The 14,325-nt window shown below is 37.1% G+C and overlaps 1 protein-coding gene across 1 annotated transcript in view; it reads right to left on the reverse strand.

Annotated features, from left to right (window-relative positions):
* The window catches only part of tcf7l1b (transcription factor 7 like 1b), a 163,860-nt gene extending 157,637 nt beyond the window's left edge, over window positions 1-6,223 (reverse strand). The window contains exons 1-2 of the mRNA XM_067412975.1: window positions 6,209-6,223; window positions 6,063-6,123 (exon numbers count right to left, since the gene is read on the reverse strand). The gene's annotated coding sequence lies outside the window, so the exon portion shown is untranslated. The remainder of the gene's footprint in view (window positions 1-6,062; window positions 6,124-6,208) is intronic.
* Window positions 6,224-14,325: the final 8,102 nt, after the last annotated feature.

The following is a 14,325-nucleotide window of genomic DNA, read 5'->3' on the forward strand; positions in this document are numbered from 1 at the left end:
CTTGACCTTATGAGGAACACAAAAAGAGATTTTTTGAAGATTATTATTTATTTATTTATTGCTTTTTCCCATAACCCTCACAGAAAATTAGGTACTTATTGAACTTTTTTTACTTTATGGGGCCTTTTTTTACCTGCTTTTGATGTAAAACACTAACATTGTCTCATTGTGTGATTTGTGTTGCTTCAAAGTGTCTTTTTGTCACTTTTAGTTTGATGAAACGCATTCTCTTATCAATCAAGCAGCTGGTCTCAGAACACGCCTTTGAAATATCCTCAAGCGATTGATGCTATACAAGAAACATGTACATTGAGTGTTGAACTTTAAGGTTTCTGAAAGTTATAAAGGGGGCTTTCTCACTCAGATATGGCCAGTGGGCCAAGATCACCCACAGGCCCTTCTGCTCACATTACAGTGCCACTTTCAATTGTGTTCAGTGTGAGAGAGGTCAGGCCTCTCCTATAACACACACACACACGCAGAACCCCAGGACCTGGGGGCATCCATCATTACCAGGGTGGTGAAAGTAGACACTCTAAAATACTGCAACGTGTTTGGTCTACGGTAACCCAACACTGGCAGAGAGAGAGTGTGAGACTCTCTAATTTTATGAGTGCTCACACTCACACACTTCTCATGCCTGAAGCGCTACTGAAATCTGCCACGAGCGCAAAGAATTCCTGATAAACACAAGCTTGGCAAGTGCTTCAAGCCAGACTAAGCCAGATTACATAATCTTATCGACAATGTTTTTTGGCATCTATATTTTGCCCAAAGAGGACGGCACTTTAAGATTGTTTAAAGCACTAAAGGAAAAAAAATCATAAAGCAACTCAAAACTTGATTGTGACACAATCACTTCACTTGGCTATTTGGAATAGTAAAAAGCCAAGTATTTTTACTTTTTTTTGAAAAGTAAAAATATTTACTTTTTATTTATGCACCCTCCTTTTATTCTAAACTGTTTTAATATATATATATATATATATATATATATATATATATATATATATATATATATATATATATATATATATATATATATATATATATATATATTTATTTATTTTTTATTCTTTTGATCATTTTAATTCCTTCTATGTAAAGCACATTAAATTACCAATGTACCAATGGAAACAAGAACATCTGACATCTGTCCACGAGATCAATTACTTGATCATAGATGTAAATAGTGCAGAATATGAAACACTTCTTCTTGAGTTTAAGTGATAACCAGGCTGTTATTTATCTATCGAAAAAGCAAAGAAATAATTCTAATTTGACTAGGAATAAGACTTAAAAGAAGTAAAAGTAGCATTCTGATGTTGATGAGTGTTGTTATATAAACCAGAGCAGTGCATTAAATCATTAACCAGATTAACGATCGAACTATCAACAATTAAACTAACTCATACTTTCAAAAATTACTTAAATGTCATTTGACTTTGACAAATAATCGATTTTCCAGTCCCTGATAATTAACAAAAATCAGGGGCAACTGTAATCTGAACTACAGCAGTGCTACACTGCTCACTGCACCATATAATAACTCTACCAATGTGTGAATCAAACTCACTAAGACTTTCTTTTCACGCATTATTTTATTTTATATCCATTTATGTGGTTACAGAAATTACGAGAAACAGAGAAATAAAGATTTGAACGGTTATGAATCAGCGTATTGATTCATGATTCGGATCACCAATGTCACGTGATTTCAGCAGTTTGACACGCGTTTGAATCTTTATTTGAGGATTCAAAACAAATCCGGAAGAGAAGACAATGCTGAATAAAGTCGTAGTTTTTGTTATTTTTGGACAAAAATGTATTTCCGATGCTTCAAGAGACTCTAATTAACCCACTGATGTCTCATATGGACTACTCTGATGATGTTTTTATTCCCTTTCTGGACATGGACAGTATAGTGTGCATTAGGGCTGAACGATATTCTGTTTTAGCATCGACATCGCGATGTGCGTGTGTGCGATAGTCACATCGCCGGAACATGCGATGTGAAGGGTCGTAGCCCATGGTGTATTAAGAGAACGGTAGCACACAGTAAACACGAGTTTGTTGCTGAAGTGACATGCACGTTCCTCATGCCTGCACAGTGATTGGTTCGCTGTGCCGCTGCTCAACGCTCATTGCCAAACATTCACTGCTAAAATGCAAAAAAAAAGGTTTGTACCAGAAATCATCTTTTTGGGACTATTTCGGCTATAAGAAGGAGGATGTTGAACAAAAAGAGGTACTTTGCATGGAGTGTCTTGTGGCCACAAAACAAGAAAACACCACCAATTTGTCTGATCACTTAAAACGGCGCCACAAAGATGATCTTAACGACGAATACAAAGCAGCGCTCGACATTAACACTTGTCTGGGACAAGTGGATTTTTTGAAGGGACAAGTGAGAATTTTACTTGCCTGACGGACAGCCGGATTAAAACATAAAATAATTAGCGAATCACCAAAATGCAAGAATGTTTGTGCATTAATTTAGTGTAAGTGGCGATAGTGGATAATATATAATTAACTGACGATAACGTGCAGCCTCTCGAGGAGAAATCACAACACTTGAGCGTTTTCCTGATTACCATCACGACTGAGACGTTGATTTCATATGACAGTTCCATAAACAACTAATTAACATTCACTTAGTCACTTACATTTTAGATGCAATATTTAGTGTTTTTGTTCTATTTCAGCAGTGAAAATCGTTCACAGCAGACCTGTAACACGTCTCACTCACAGCAACAAGTGTGAACGATTCAGCGTTTGAATGAATCGTTTGAATGAACGACTCAGTGACTCGCTCATTAAGACGGTCACCTGCTGCCACCTACTGGAGGTTTAGTTTCATGTTTGCACCGGTTTGTACATACTTTCCAACATTTCTTTTTGTCACTTGTAATGACGCTTGCTTATCACTGACATTATTAATATCACAGAATGGTAATTATTGACTTTAGCCTGGATTGATGGCTCTCAATATCGCAATATACTGTATATCGTTGGGGGAAGAAAAAAAAAAAAATCGCAATGTAATTTTTTTCCAATATCGTGCAGCCCTAGTGTGCATACACTTGCATACGCTCTCAGACTAAATATAAATTATCTTAAACTGTGTGTGAAGGTCTTATGGGTGTGGAACGACATTAGGGAGGGTCATTAATGACATACATTTCATTTTTGGGTGAACAATCCCTTTAAATCATCCTGGCGACCCATTTTTTTTAAGTCTTGCGACCCACCCAAGGGTCCCGACTCACGACCCAGGGTTTGAAAACCACTGCTCTACTCGTCTTTACTAATCTCTGCACCACTCTGCTCTCTTCTCATCTCTTCTCTCGACTCTTCTGTCGTCTCACCTCTCCACTACTCCACTGGTCTCTTCTCTTCTCTGCTCTACTCTACTCATTTCTTCTCTTCTCTTCTGCACTACATCTGACTCCATCAGGACACTGGACTTATTCAAAGAGCAGGGATGAGCCCTGACAATACCATATTATCAGCTGGAATCTCTAGGTCTGCAAAAGGAAAATACTCCTTCTCAGTGTCACACTGAAGAGAGATCGCTAAACCTGACACTGAGGAGAGCCATTTAAGAGCACTGAACAGTGCCAGCTATTCATGCAGGCCTGTGAAGAGAATGGCTGCTCTTCTGTCCTCGCCTTGTTTAAAACACAGAGAAGGAAACTCATGAGGGTCCGAGAGACAAGGCAGCGCAGAAATTCGAGCAGCCAGCTGACTCGCACATGAATAGAGGCAGCACAATGATAAAGTAATCACCCTCACAATCCCCCGGTTTATCAGCGCGCTTCTCCGCTAGCCTAAACAGATAATGAAATGAAGCATCGCCGGCCTCACTAACTAATGGAAGACGGGCTGAGAGATGAGACACACATCTATGCGCTGTTGATCGCCAACACTTGATCATTCAGATTATGTAATTCGAAAAATGTACAAATCCAATTGAATTGTCTGAGGAATCTTAAGAGGGGGTGTTATGAAATTTTAAGTAACAACCTGGATGTCTAACATTAAATAAGCGGCGGCAGGAATTTCAGCTAACACAATTCATGTGGCAATATGAGATCCATACTCACAGATAATAACATAGCTTTTGTTAAAGGGATAGTTCAGCCACCCTCATGTTGTTCATGGATTAAACCCCTCTGAGAATATCTCTGAGAATATCTCTTTTTTTGTGTTCCACAGAAGCAAGAAAGCCATGTTTGGAACAAAATAAGGATTAGTAAATTATGAAATTTCATTTTTGTCTGAACTTTAGAGATTACTTGCTTATTTAAGCTATAATATAATGTGATTGTGCTGTATTGGGAATATAGTGGTATGGTTTTAAAAAAATAGTACAGCCTTTAGCGCCGTATTGCTTTTAGAATGGTTATTTAAAAAAAAAAAACAACAACAAAAAAACAAAATTTCTTAATTTCATTAAAGGAATATCCCAGGTTCAGCATTAAGCTTAATAAATAAGGAATAAATAACTTCCACTTGAATGGCGCAAATCTGTAAATATGTTTCTTTCAAAAGGCTATATAGCCACAAGCCATAAACAATATGTTTACATTATTTTATAATGGGGGAAACATGGCAATGCCAAGAAACCCTAAAAAGGTCTAACATAACAGAAGATTTAATGCAAGTGGTTTTATGAAAAATATAAGCTTTTGCATTTCTGAGTTTAAATCCTCCAAAAATTGGCCTCATTTCCTTTCAGCAAATCCATTGTGAACGGACAAAATAAGTTCACGTTGTTAAAAGGAAAAAAGCTTTAATGTTTTTGTTTATGACTGGGCATGTTTGGATTAAAGGGGGGGTGAAATGCTGTTTCATGCATACTGATCTTTTTACACTGTTAAAGACTTGGAATCCCATACTAAACATGGACAAAGTTTCAAAAGTTAAGGTGGACGTTTGATGGGAGTATTTCTTTGTCAAAAATACTACTTCCGGTTAGTCATAAGTTTCGGCAAGTTTTTTTCGATCATGCGTCCCCTTTGACGTTAATGGGGGCGGAATTTCCTTGTATGGGCCTTACGGACAATTCTACCGGAAGCGCGTGAGAGAGAGCGAAGGAGAGAGCGAAAGCAACAGCCTACGCCCATCAAAGCGCTGGCTTGTAGGATGCTGGACAGGTGATGTGCACATAACAATGTCACATAAAAATGGCATTTTTGGTTGCCAGACCAAGACAGTCCTGCACTGATTCTCCAAAACCCCGCGTTAAGGCAACAGTGGATGTAATTTGCTTTTCCGGATCAGCAACTGAGTTGCGCGAATGTTTATATCTGTTCGCTGCATTTCGGTGCCGACTGTTTCATAAACAAGGCCCAGCTCGACGCCGGATTTTCCCAATCACCTAATGCTGAATGATGGAGCAGTCCCAACGTTAGAAGGGTGAGTGAGACTGCTTCAAATGTCTGTGTTTTTTTTAGTCCGCTTACTGTCTACACAAACCACGCGTAAACACACAAACACACGTGCACAACTGCACTTCCCACATGTACACCTTCAAAGACAAAAATACGACGATATAATTCAAGTATAAATATGTAAATAACACAAGCCGCTAAGCATATTATATAGTTAGTGTATAACTTGTACCACATAGAGACGTCCTGCTCTAGTCGTTTTTGCTGCTGCTCCTGTTCAACTGCAGCCTCTGGGTCTGATTCCGGATCATAGATGTATGGCTGTATCTGATTAAAAGCCATATTTTTATTTTGAATAAAGTTTTTTTCCCGCTGTTAGGGATGACACAGCTCGACTCAACATAGCAGCAGCGAGCACACGTCATTATTTAGCTCCGCTCACACGACACGCCCCCACCCGCTCGGCTTTTTTCGGAAAGACTCGGAACAGCGCATCTTTCTTATATAATTATTAAAAAAAATAAAGACTTTTCGGAGATATGCAGGATGCAATGCTACTCTATAGGTACTCAAGATTGACATGACACTGACTGAAACTGAGTGTTTCACCCCCCCTTTAAGAACTATAACGATATGGATCATAAATTCAGCATCTCTGTCACTTACCTTTTAGCTTGGTGGAGAAGAGCGGAGAAGCCATATCCACATCTCAACAGAGCTGCTCATTCTGAGAAGAAAAGACATGTTTGGTAGGAATTTGGAAACAAATTTGAATGTTAGAATGTATAGACATTTTCAGAAAGATCAAGCACCTTTTGATAGTGTGTTGACTTGTATTTGGGTGGTTGAGCTCCAGAAAATCAATAATGCAAATGCAGCTGCGGCTGTAAAATAGTTCTGACAGTTGCGGATTTAAAATATAAAAGGGCGGGAATAAAAAAAAACCACAGGGCCCACACTCGTTCACACCAAGGACGATAACTATAAAGATAACGATTAAGATATAGTTCTAAAAATCGTTCTCAGTATTAAAGAATAGCAGGGTTCACACAGCTATATAATGGCACATAGAAACGATATCGTTGGAATCACTTTCTTTCTGAATTATTTTTCTAGCTGATTTGCGATGAAAAACATTGACAACCAATCAGAATCCACCCAGCTGTAACGAGCTCTCGAGCATTTAAAGTGACAGACTAAACACACCAAGGACGTTCAATAAAGATAACGATAAAGATTTACAGGTCCTTCTCAAAAAATTAGCATATTGTGATAAAGTTCATTATTTTCCATAATGTAATGATACAAATTAAACTTTCATATATTTTAGATTCGTTGCACAACAACTGAAATATTTCGGGTCTTTTATTGTTTTAATACTGATGATTTTGGGCATACAGCTCATGAAAACCTCCTAAAATTAGCATATTTCACCCGACCAATAAAATAAAAGTGTTTTTAATACAAAAAAAGTCAACCTTCAAATAATTATGTTCAGTTAAACACTCAATACTTGGTCAGGAATCCTTTTGCAGAAATGACTGCTTCAGTGCGGCGTGGCATGGAGGCGATCAGCCTGTGGCACTGCTGAGGTGTTCTGGAGGCCCAGGATGCTTCGATAGCGGCCGCAAGCTCATCCAGAGTGTTGGGTCTTGCGTCTCTTTCTCTTCACAATATCCCACAGATTCTCTATGGGGTTCAGGTCAGGAGAGTCGGCAGGCCAATTGAGCACAGTAATACCATGGTCAGTAAACCATTTACCAGTGGTTTGGGCACTGTGAGCAGGTGCCAGGTCGTGCTGAAAAACCAAATCTTCATCTCCATAAAGCTTTTCAGCAGATAGAAGCATGAAGTGCTCCAAAATCTCCTGATAGCGAGCTGCATTGACCCTGCCCTTGATAAAACACAATGGACCAGCAGCTGACATGGCACCCCAGACCATCACTGACTGTGGGTACTTGACACTGGACTTCAGGCATTTTGGCATTTCCTTCTGCCCAGTCTTCCTCCAGACTCTGGCACCTTGATTTCCGAATGACATGCAAAATTTGCTTTCATCCGAAAAAAGTACTTTGGACCACTGAGCAACCGTCCAGTGCTGCTTCTCTGTAGCCCAAAAGTGTCTTGACCTGGGGAATGCGGCACCTGTAGCCCATTTCCTGCTCATGCCTGTGCACGGTGGCTCTGGATGTTTCTACTCCAGACTCAGTCCACTGCTTCCGCAGGTCCCCCAAGGTCTGGAATCGGTCCTTCTCCACAGTCTTCCTCAGGGTCCGCTCACCTCTTCTCGTTGTGCAGCGTTTTTTGCCACACTTTTTCCTTCCCACAGACTTCCCACTGAGGTGCCTTGATACAGCACTCTGGGAACAGCCTATTCGTTCAGAAATGTCTTTCTGTGTCTTACCCTCTCGCTTGAGGTTGTCAATGATGGCCTTCTGGACAGCAGTCAGGTCAGCAGTCTTAAGCCGGGTGCACACTGTGCGATTTTGGCCACGATTTGGCCGTCTGGGACAAATTTAGCAAATCCTAAAAGATTCCTCCGATCCTAGGCTAAAATCTGACGTCTTTGGTCGTTAGTTTGACATGTTCACCGGCAGCCGATTAATGAGCGCTGCAATCAAATTTTACCTCAGACGAAATTCTGGCAGTGTCAGAAGATTTGGCACACAATCCTGCAGTGTGACTTCTCCTACGACGACAGTCAAATATCTCCTTTTTCAAGACAAACTATGACCAAAACGAGAGCTAGAGATTTCTTTGTAGCCAGCATTTCAGCCCCGTGTGTAATGCAGCTCACTGTCACTGAACGCGTCATTCATTGAAGATATAAAACTCCGGGTGAGTTTTCTTGCGCGCGTCCGTTTTTAGCGCGCCTTCACTATCGTGCAGTCTGACATTAATGTCAACTGAGATCTTACAGTGTGACATGGCGATCATGTTCGTACAGTCTGACAAGGGACATTAGCAAAGGATTTTGAAAAATCGCACAGTGTGCAGGACCCATTACCCATGATTGCGGTTTTGAGTAATGAACCAGGCTGGGAGTTTTTAAAAGCCTCAGGAATCTTTTGCAGGTGTTTAGAGTTAATTAGTTGATTCAGATGATTGGGTTATAGCTCGTTTAGAGAACCTTTTCATGATATGCTAATTGTTTGCGTTTTTTTAGAGCTGTATGCCAAAATAATCAATATTAAAACAATAAAAGACCTGAAATATTTCAGTTGGTGTGCAATGAATCTAAATATATGAAAGTTTAGTTTTTATCATTACATTATGGAAAATAATGAACTTTATCACAATATGCTAATTTTTTGAGAAGGACCTGTAGTTCTAAAAATCGTTCTCAGTATTAAATAATAGCAGAGTTTACACCACAACTATAACAATAACGGCACAGAGAAACATCACTGGAATCACTTTCGATTTTTCAAGCTCATGCCACGAAAAACAAAACAAAACAGCCAATCAGAATCCATCCTGCTTTTAAGAACTCAAGCATTTAACCGGTTGTTAAGACTAACCTCACGTGGCAGCGCTTCCTGGTCCAAACGCTCTATCTTATACCACAATAAAAACTACAAACGGTGCTAATATACACACACAATGTGGTGTAATACTACACTGTAAAAAATTATTTAGAAAAAAAGTTACCTGGTTGCCTTAAAATTTTTAGTTCATTGAAATTAAAATTTTGAGTTAATACAATGAACATTTTTTGAAATTCGACAACCTTTATTAAAATATTATTAAAAGATTTTGTACATATATTGGGTAAATGTGTGTTTTATTTCTGATGACGCAGTGAAACATGTCCAATAGTGCTATTTTCATGATTTATCACATTTTTTATGTGGTTCAGATACAATAATATTTTGAGTTTCTATTTATTAAACAAATTTCATTCATTGTATCAACTCACATTTTTAATTTCAATGAACTCAAAATTTTAAGGCAACCAGGTTACTTACTTTTTTAAGCTAAACCAACAAAAACTATTTATGAGGCTATAATCATAACTTTTTTCTCAATACCAAAATTCCTGATGGCCAGACAGTGATTCATCTTTTATAAATTGTTAAAATATTAATGTCTGTAACACTTTGACCATAGAGACTGTTGAGAAACTGTAAGTATTTAAAATGTTTATCTTTTTTAAATGTTTGATATTTAATATGAAAAAATAGCGCTCATAAACGGGCGTCGATGGCATTCTCAAGTAATGCCACGTTCCTAATGTCACGACTTAACAAGCGGAAGGCGACAGACAAGCACGTGCTTCGAATAAACATAGTCCACTGGAGTAACTTAATAGTTATCATATATTCATTCTTGGAGTAAAGAATAAACAGAATTATCGTCTGCTGGTGTGGATGCTAATATAGTTATATTTATAGTTATGCTGTATAGATAGCCTATATCGTTTTTGGTTTGAACTGGCACAAAATAACTATTTTAGCAATAAACGATTATTCAGGATCTAAATATAACTATTATTATGTGTTTAAAGAATCTTCCTTTAAGCAATATCTGGCACATATTAACCAATCAGCATTCAAGATCAAGTTTTATGACACCAAAAACAAATTTTGCTCATACCATATATAATAACACATTAGAATGTTTATGAGGCCGTCTACTCACTGATCCTAAAAGTTTGATTTTAGGAAAGTTTCTCATTGTTAAAGCTGCTATAAACCCTGCCTGGTGTACTTTAAGCACACAATAGAGAGGAGCTGTCAATGTTAAGCAGCTGGAATAAAGTTCACTCAGAGAGATCATGACTCTGCCTCAGGCTGACAGAGAAGCCATTAGTGTCACAGTTATATTGGATGAACCTGAGACGAAATACAGCCTTTTACGACACAATACAATATCTAACACTAGATTCATCAAGGCTGTGATACTCGTGCACATGGCAGATAATAAAACGGATAATTGAGTATTGAACATTAATAATTTTATTATAACCACTGCCAATTTTACCAAAAGTTTGCCAAAATTAAATATGCAGAGGTGGTAAAAGTACTCAAAAGTTATACTCGAGTGAAAGTATATATACCTAAATAAAAAAATACTCCAGTAAAAGTAGAAAGTCCTCCATTCAAACATCACTTGAGTAAAAGTACAAAAGTATCAGATTTAAAACGTACTCAAGTACCAAAAGTAAAAAGTAAATATTCAAATTAACTGTAAATATCAATAATTAAGCAGATAAAATCTTTTGGGACTGATATGCAATGCTTTAATTGAACAAATGATAAGATTAGATACTGCAATTAAGAATTTGTTAGATTTGCAATTAATAAGAGACAATGAAGCACCTTAACGCAGTATAGGGGTTAAACTTAAAATAGACATGTTCCATAACATTAGCTCCATCAAACAGATGAGGAGCAAGATACTATTAAAGCCCCACTTGGCTACTTTTGCTCTCGGGGTCCCCCTACAGTTTAGAAAAAATAATGTCCTCAACTACTGTCGTAAGAGCTGTCATCCTACAACAGGGGATGCCATCGCGCGTGCATTTGTTGACATAACAGCCCTGATAGCCCTGAACTAGTGATGCGCGGGTCGTCTCATAACCCGCGGACCCCGTATGTCTATTTAATGGTCGCGGGTGCGCGGCGGGTTGCAAAAATATATACAGTGGTGCGGTGCGGGCCAAATAACTTCATAAAAGCGTCCCGCGGGTCAGTGCAGCACTAACAGTTCCCCTGAACACTGCAAGAGGAGTTCTTCTGGCGTCGCGTGTGAAATGTCTTCATCCCAGGTAACGTTACAGTCAGTGGCATGTTTCAGCATGTCATATGAATATAATTTCATGGGTTTTATTTTTTTCAAACGCCAAATAATCACGATGCTCACGTTTACAAGCCAGCGTCATTATAGTAGTCTATTGGTTACCGTTTTCCAGAATCTATATGATACTTAAGTTCAATGTTTGAGTGGTAGCTCACCGTAACAAGCATAACAGTATCGGTCGGGCACGCCTCCTTCAGCTCACGCCAACGAGCAAAAGCTGGTCACATGTTGATTCTCGTCCTGCCTTTAATCCCATCACTTTTTCATTTCAACAAAACCTTTTCTTTCTTATGTGTCTCTGCTGCTTCGGACATGACTATATTATCCGACGAACAAAGTTGGGCTCACACGTCCGAATGTAAGGAAGTGTGTGTGTTGGTGGAAGTGACGTATATGCCGTAAAGCAGTCGAATTTTGTAGTTCTTTTTTGTTCTCGGGTTACTACCCGAAACCCGAAGTTTAAAAGTACGATTAAAAACGATACAGACCCCATCAGGCTATGGCAGACGTGTCATTCAACCTATTGTAAGTCGATTTATCATCACAAGAGTCTTAAAAAATATATTATGAAGGTTGAAAAGTTACCTAGTGCTGCTTTAACTAATTCAAAATTAATTCAAAAGCCATAACCACAATGACATATTACGTAACAATTAGTTAATAGTCATGTGCCTCAACAAGTAAAGTCATACTATAATTCTGCCAATGGTTATGATTAATGATTAATTAAACACAACTGAGAGTCGGAATGCATGGCTTTGAATACATGAATTTACATTATTAGTTAATGTAATATGTTATTAGGGAATTAATGATGTCATATTTAATTAATAGCAATTCATATATTACTTAATCTATTAATCATATAGAATGTTCATTAGTTGCTGATGCAGTAATCATTAATAAATGGTTTAGTTCTTCATTAGTAATACATTAACTCATGATTATCTGTGCATTAGTTAGGCATGAATTATAATAGTGCACCTGTATTGTAAAATGTTACTGATGTTTTCATAGTAAATTGTGTGCCGCAAAATAAAAAAGTTGGGGAAACACTGAGCTAACGTTAGTGTGGCAAACCTGACTTGTCAGCTTTTCCAAGTCTATACCTGACTGGATCATCCATGAATGACCACACCGGTTTGGAAATCAAGTGTAATAAATACTTAATACTTGGAGCGGGCATGGGGAAATGTATTGGAGTAAAAAGTAAACTTTGCCTTTAATATTGTAGTGGAGTAAGAGTAAAAGTAGATGCAAATAAAATATACTCAAGTAAAGTACAGATCCCCGAAAAAAATACTTAAGTATAAAGTATCAAAGTATTTTTACTTGATTACTTACCACCCCTGTAAATATGATGCAGAAAACGCCATTTTATTGCTTCAACCCATATAAATAATTGCTCTGTCACTGTCAGTGTTTTTAGTAATGAGGGGAAGTAGCTTTTTACCGCAGTAAATATTTCTCAGAGTAGGTTTTCTCAAAGTCCTGGCAACAAAACAGCAAACATTTCCCCTGTTTTTTCCCCTCATAGGAAACAAGATACCGTTCATTAAACAAGGTTGTCACAAGGGGAACCTACCTTATTATTGGCTATTTAAAAGCATAATAGCCTATTTTAAATTATAGGCTTTACTCAGGGGAATTTAAAGTGAAACAAAACAATTTACGAAACCATTGTTATGGCCATCATATTTTAATTCATAAACTGTATAAAAATTTATAAAATTACAACTGTCAAGCGCAATTGATTGACTAACAAACTGTGCAATTTTATTTCATAACATTATGAAATAATTTAATTGTGGATTTTTCACCAAACAGTTGCTTTGTACATTCGGTTTAACAGCATTAAAAAGGACAAACATTATCATTAAGCTGAACTGTGTAATGTACATTTAACCTCCTAAGAAAAAAGTTTTTTTTTTAAATTAAGATTTTTTATTGTCATTACGTCATTTAGAGCATAAGAAACATATGGGGAATATTTTGATTTTTTTTATTTTATCCATGTTATGCCCTCGTAAGTGGATACTGGTTCTAAGTTGCTTAAAAAAACACAAAAAAAAAAAAACATTAAATTACATGTATAGGCAAAAAAAAATTCAGGTTTCAGTTTTTTTTTACCAAACTTTTTTTTAAAGATGATTCTCAACTGTTATGAAAGAACAGCATGAACTGATATACAATTTTACTTAATGCAACATGCAATAAACAAGTGTAATAATGGGAATAATGTTGGTGACATTTTCATAATAATAATAATAATACATTTTATTTATAAAGCACTTTACATTTTAAAGAAAATCTCAAAGTGCTACAAAGGGAGGAAAAATTAAATAAAGCAGTTAGAGCAATTAAGAATTAAGTTAACATCAACACGAAAAAACATGTAAACACAAAGCAATTTAAACATTGAAAAACTAAACATAATAATATCTAATATTTTATAGAAACATTGATATGTAATTTATTTCCGTATTCACTTGTTGTGTCTCCCAAATGCCTGATAAACATACTTGAAGTCCCAGTGTCTTTGAGGACATGTATGAAATCAATGCCATGTTTTGTAACAGAAAGTCATATTTTGATTAGAAACCCATAACATTTTACTGAGATGTTGATTTATAACAAACTATTCGAAACTGTGTCAGATTTAATAATTACAAAATAATATCATATTTCCATAAGAGTGCTAAATTTGATCTTTCAGCCATTTTTAAAGACCAAGGAGAAGTTGTTGTCCTTGTGAAACCTCAAAACACATGGTATCTCTGAAAAGGCTTGAATGTGCTCTTTACAGGACACCCTTAAAACTGTGACATGTTAGAGAAATTCACTAAAATATAATGTACTCGTCCGTGGACAGCGACACCCAGCCAGGCACACATTATGTTCTTCGTCCATCCATGAATGAGCGCGGATTTTCCAACACTTAAATAATCATACACCGCCATCTTGTGGATAGACACACACACCACAGCACATTGGATGGTCATTCAAAACCTTCATTTGCAGAGATTTGAGGGGGAAAACAGCTTTCTTTTACTGTCTATGGAAAACAGTAGCCTAATAGATTAGGGTGTATAAAAACATAAACAATAATCTATTCTAAGGTAGGCAT

Source organism: Pseudorasbora parva, chromosome 13 (assembly GCF_024679245.1).
Source record: "Pseudorasbora parva isolate DD20220531a chromosome 13, ASM2467924v1, whole genome shotgun sequence".
Classification (NCBI taxonomy): Eukaryota; Metazoa; Chordata; class Actinopteri; order Cypriniformes; family Gobionidae; genus Pseudorasbora; species Pseudorasbora parva.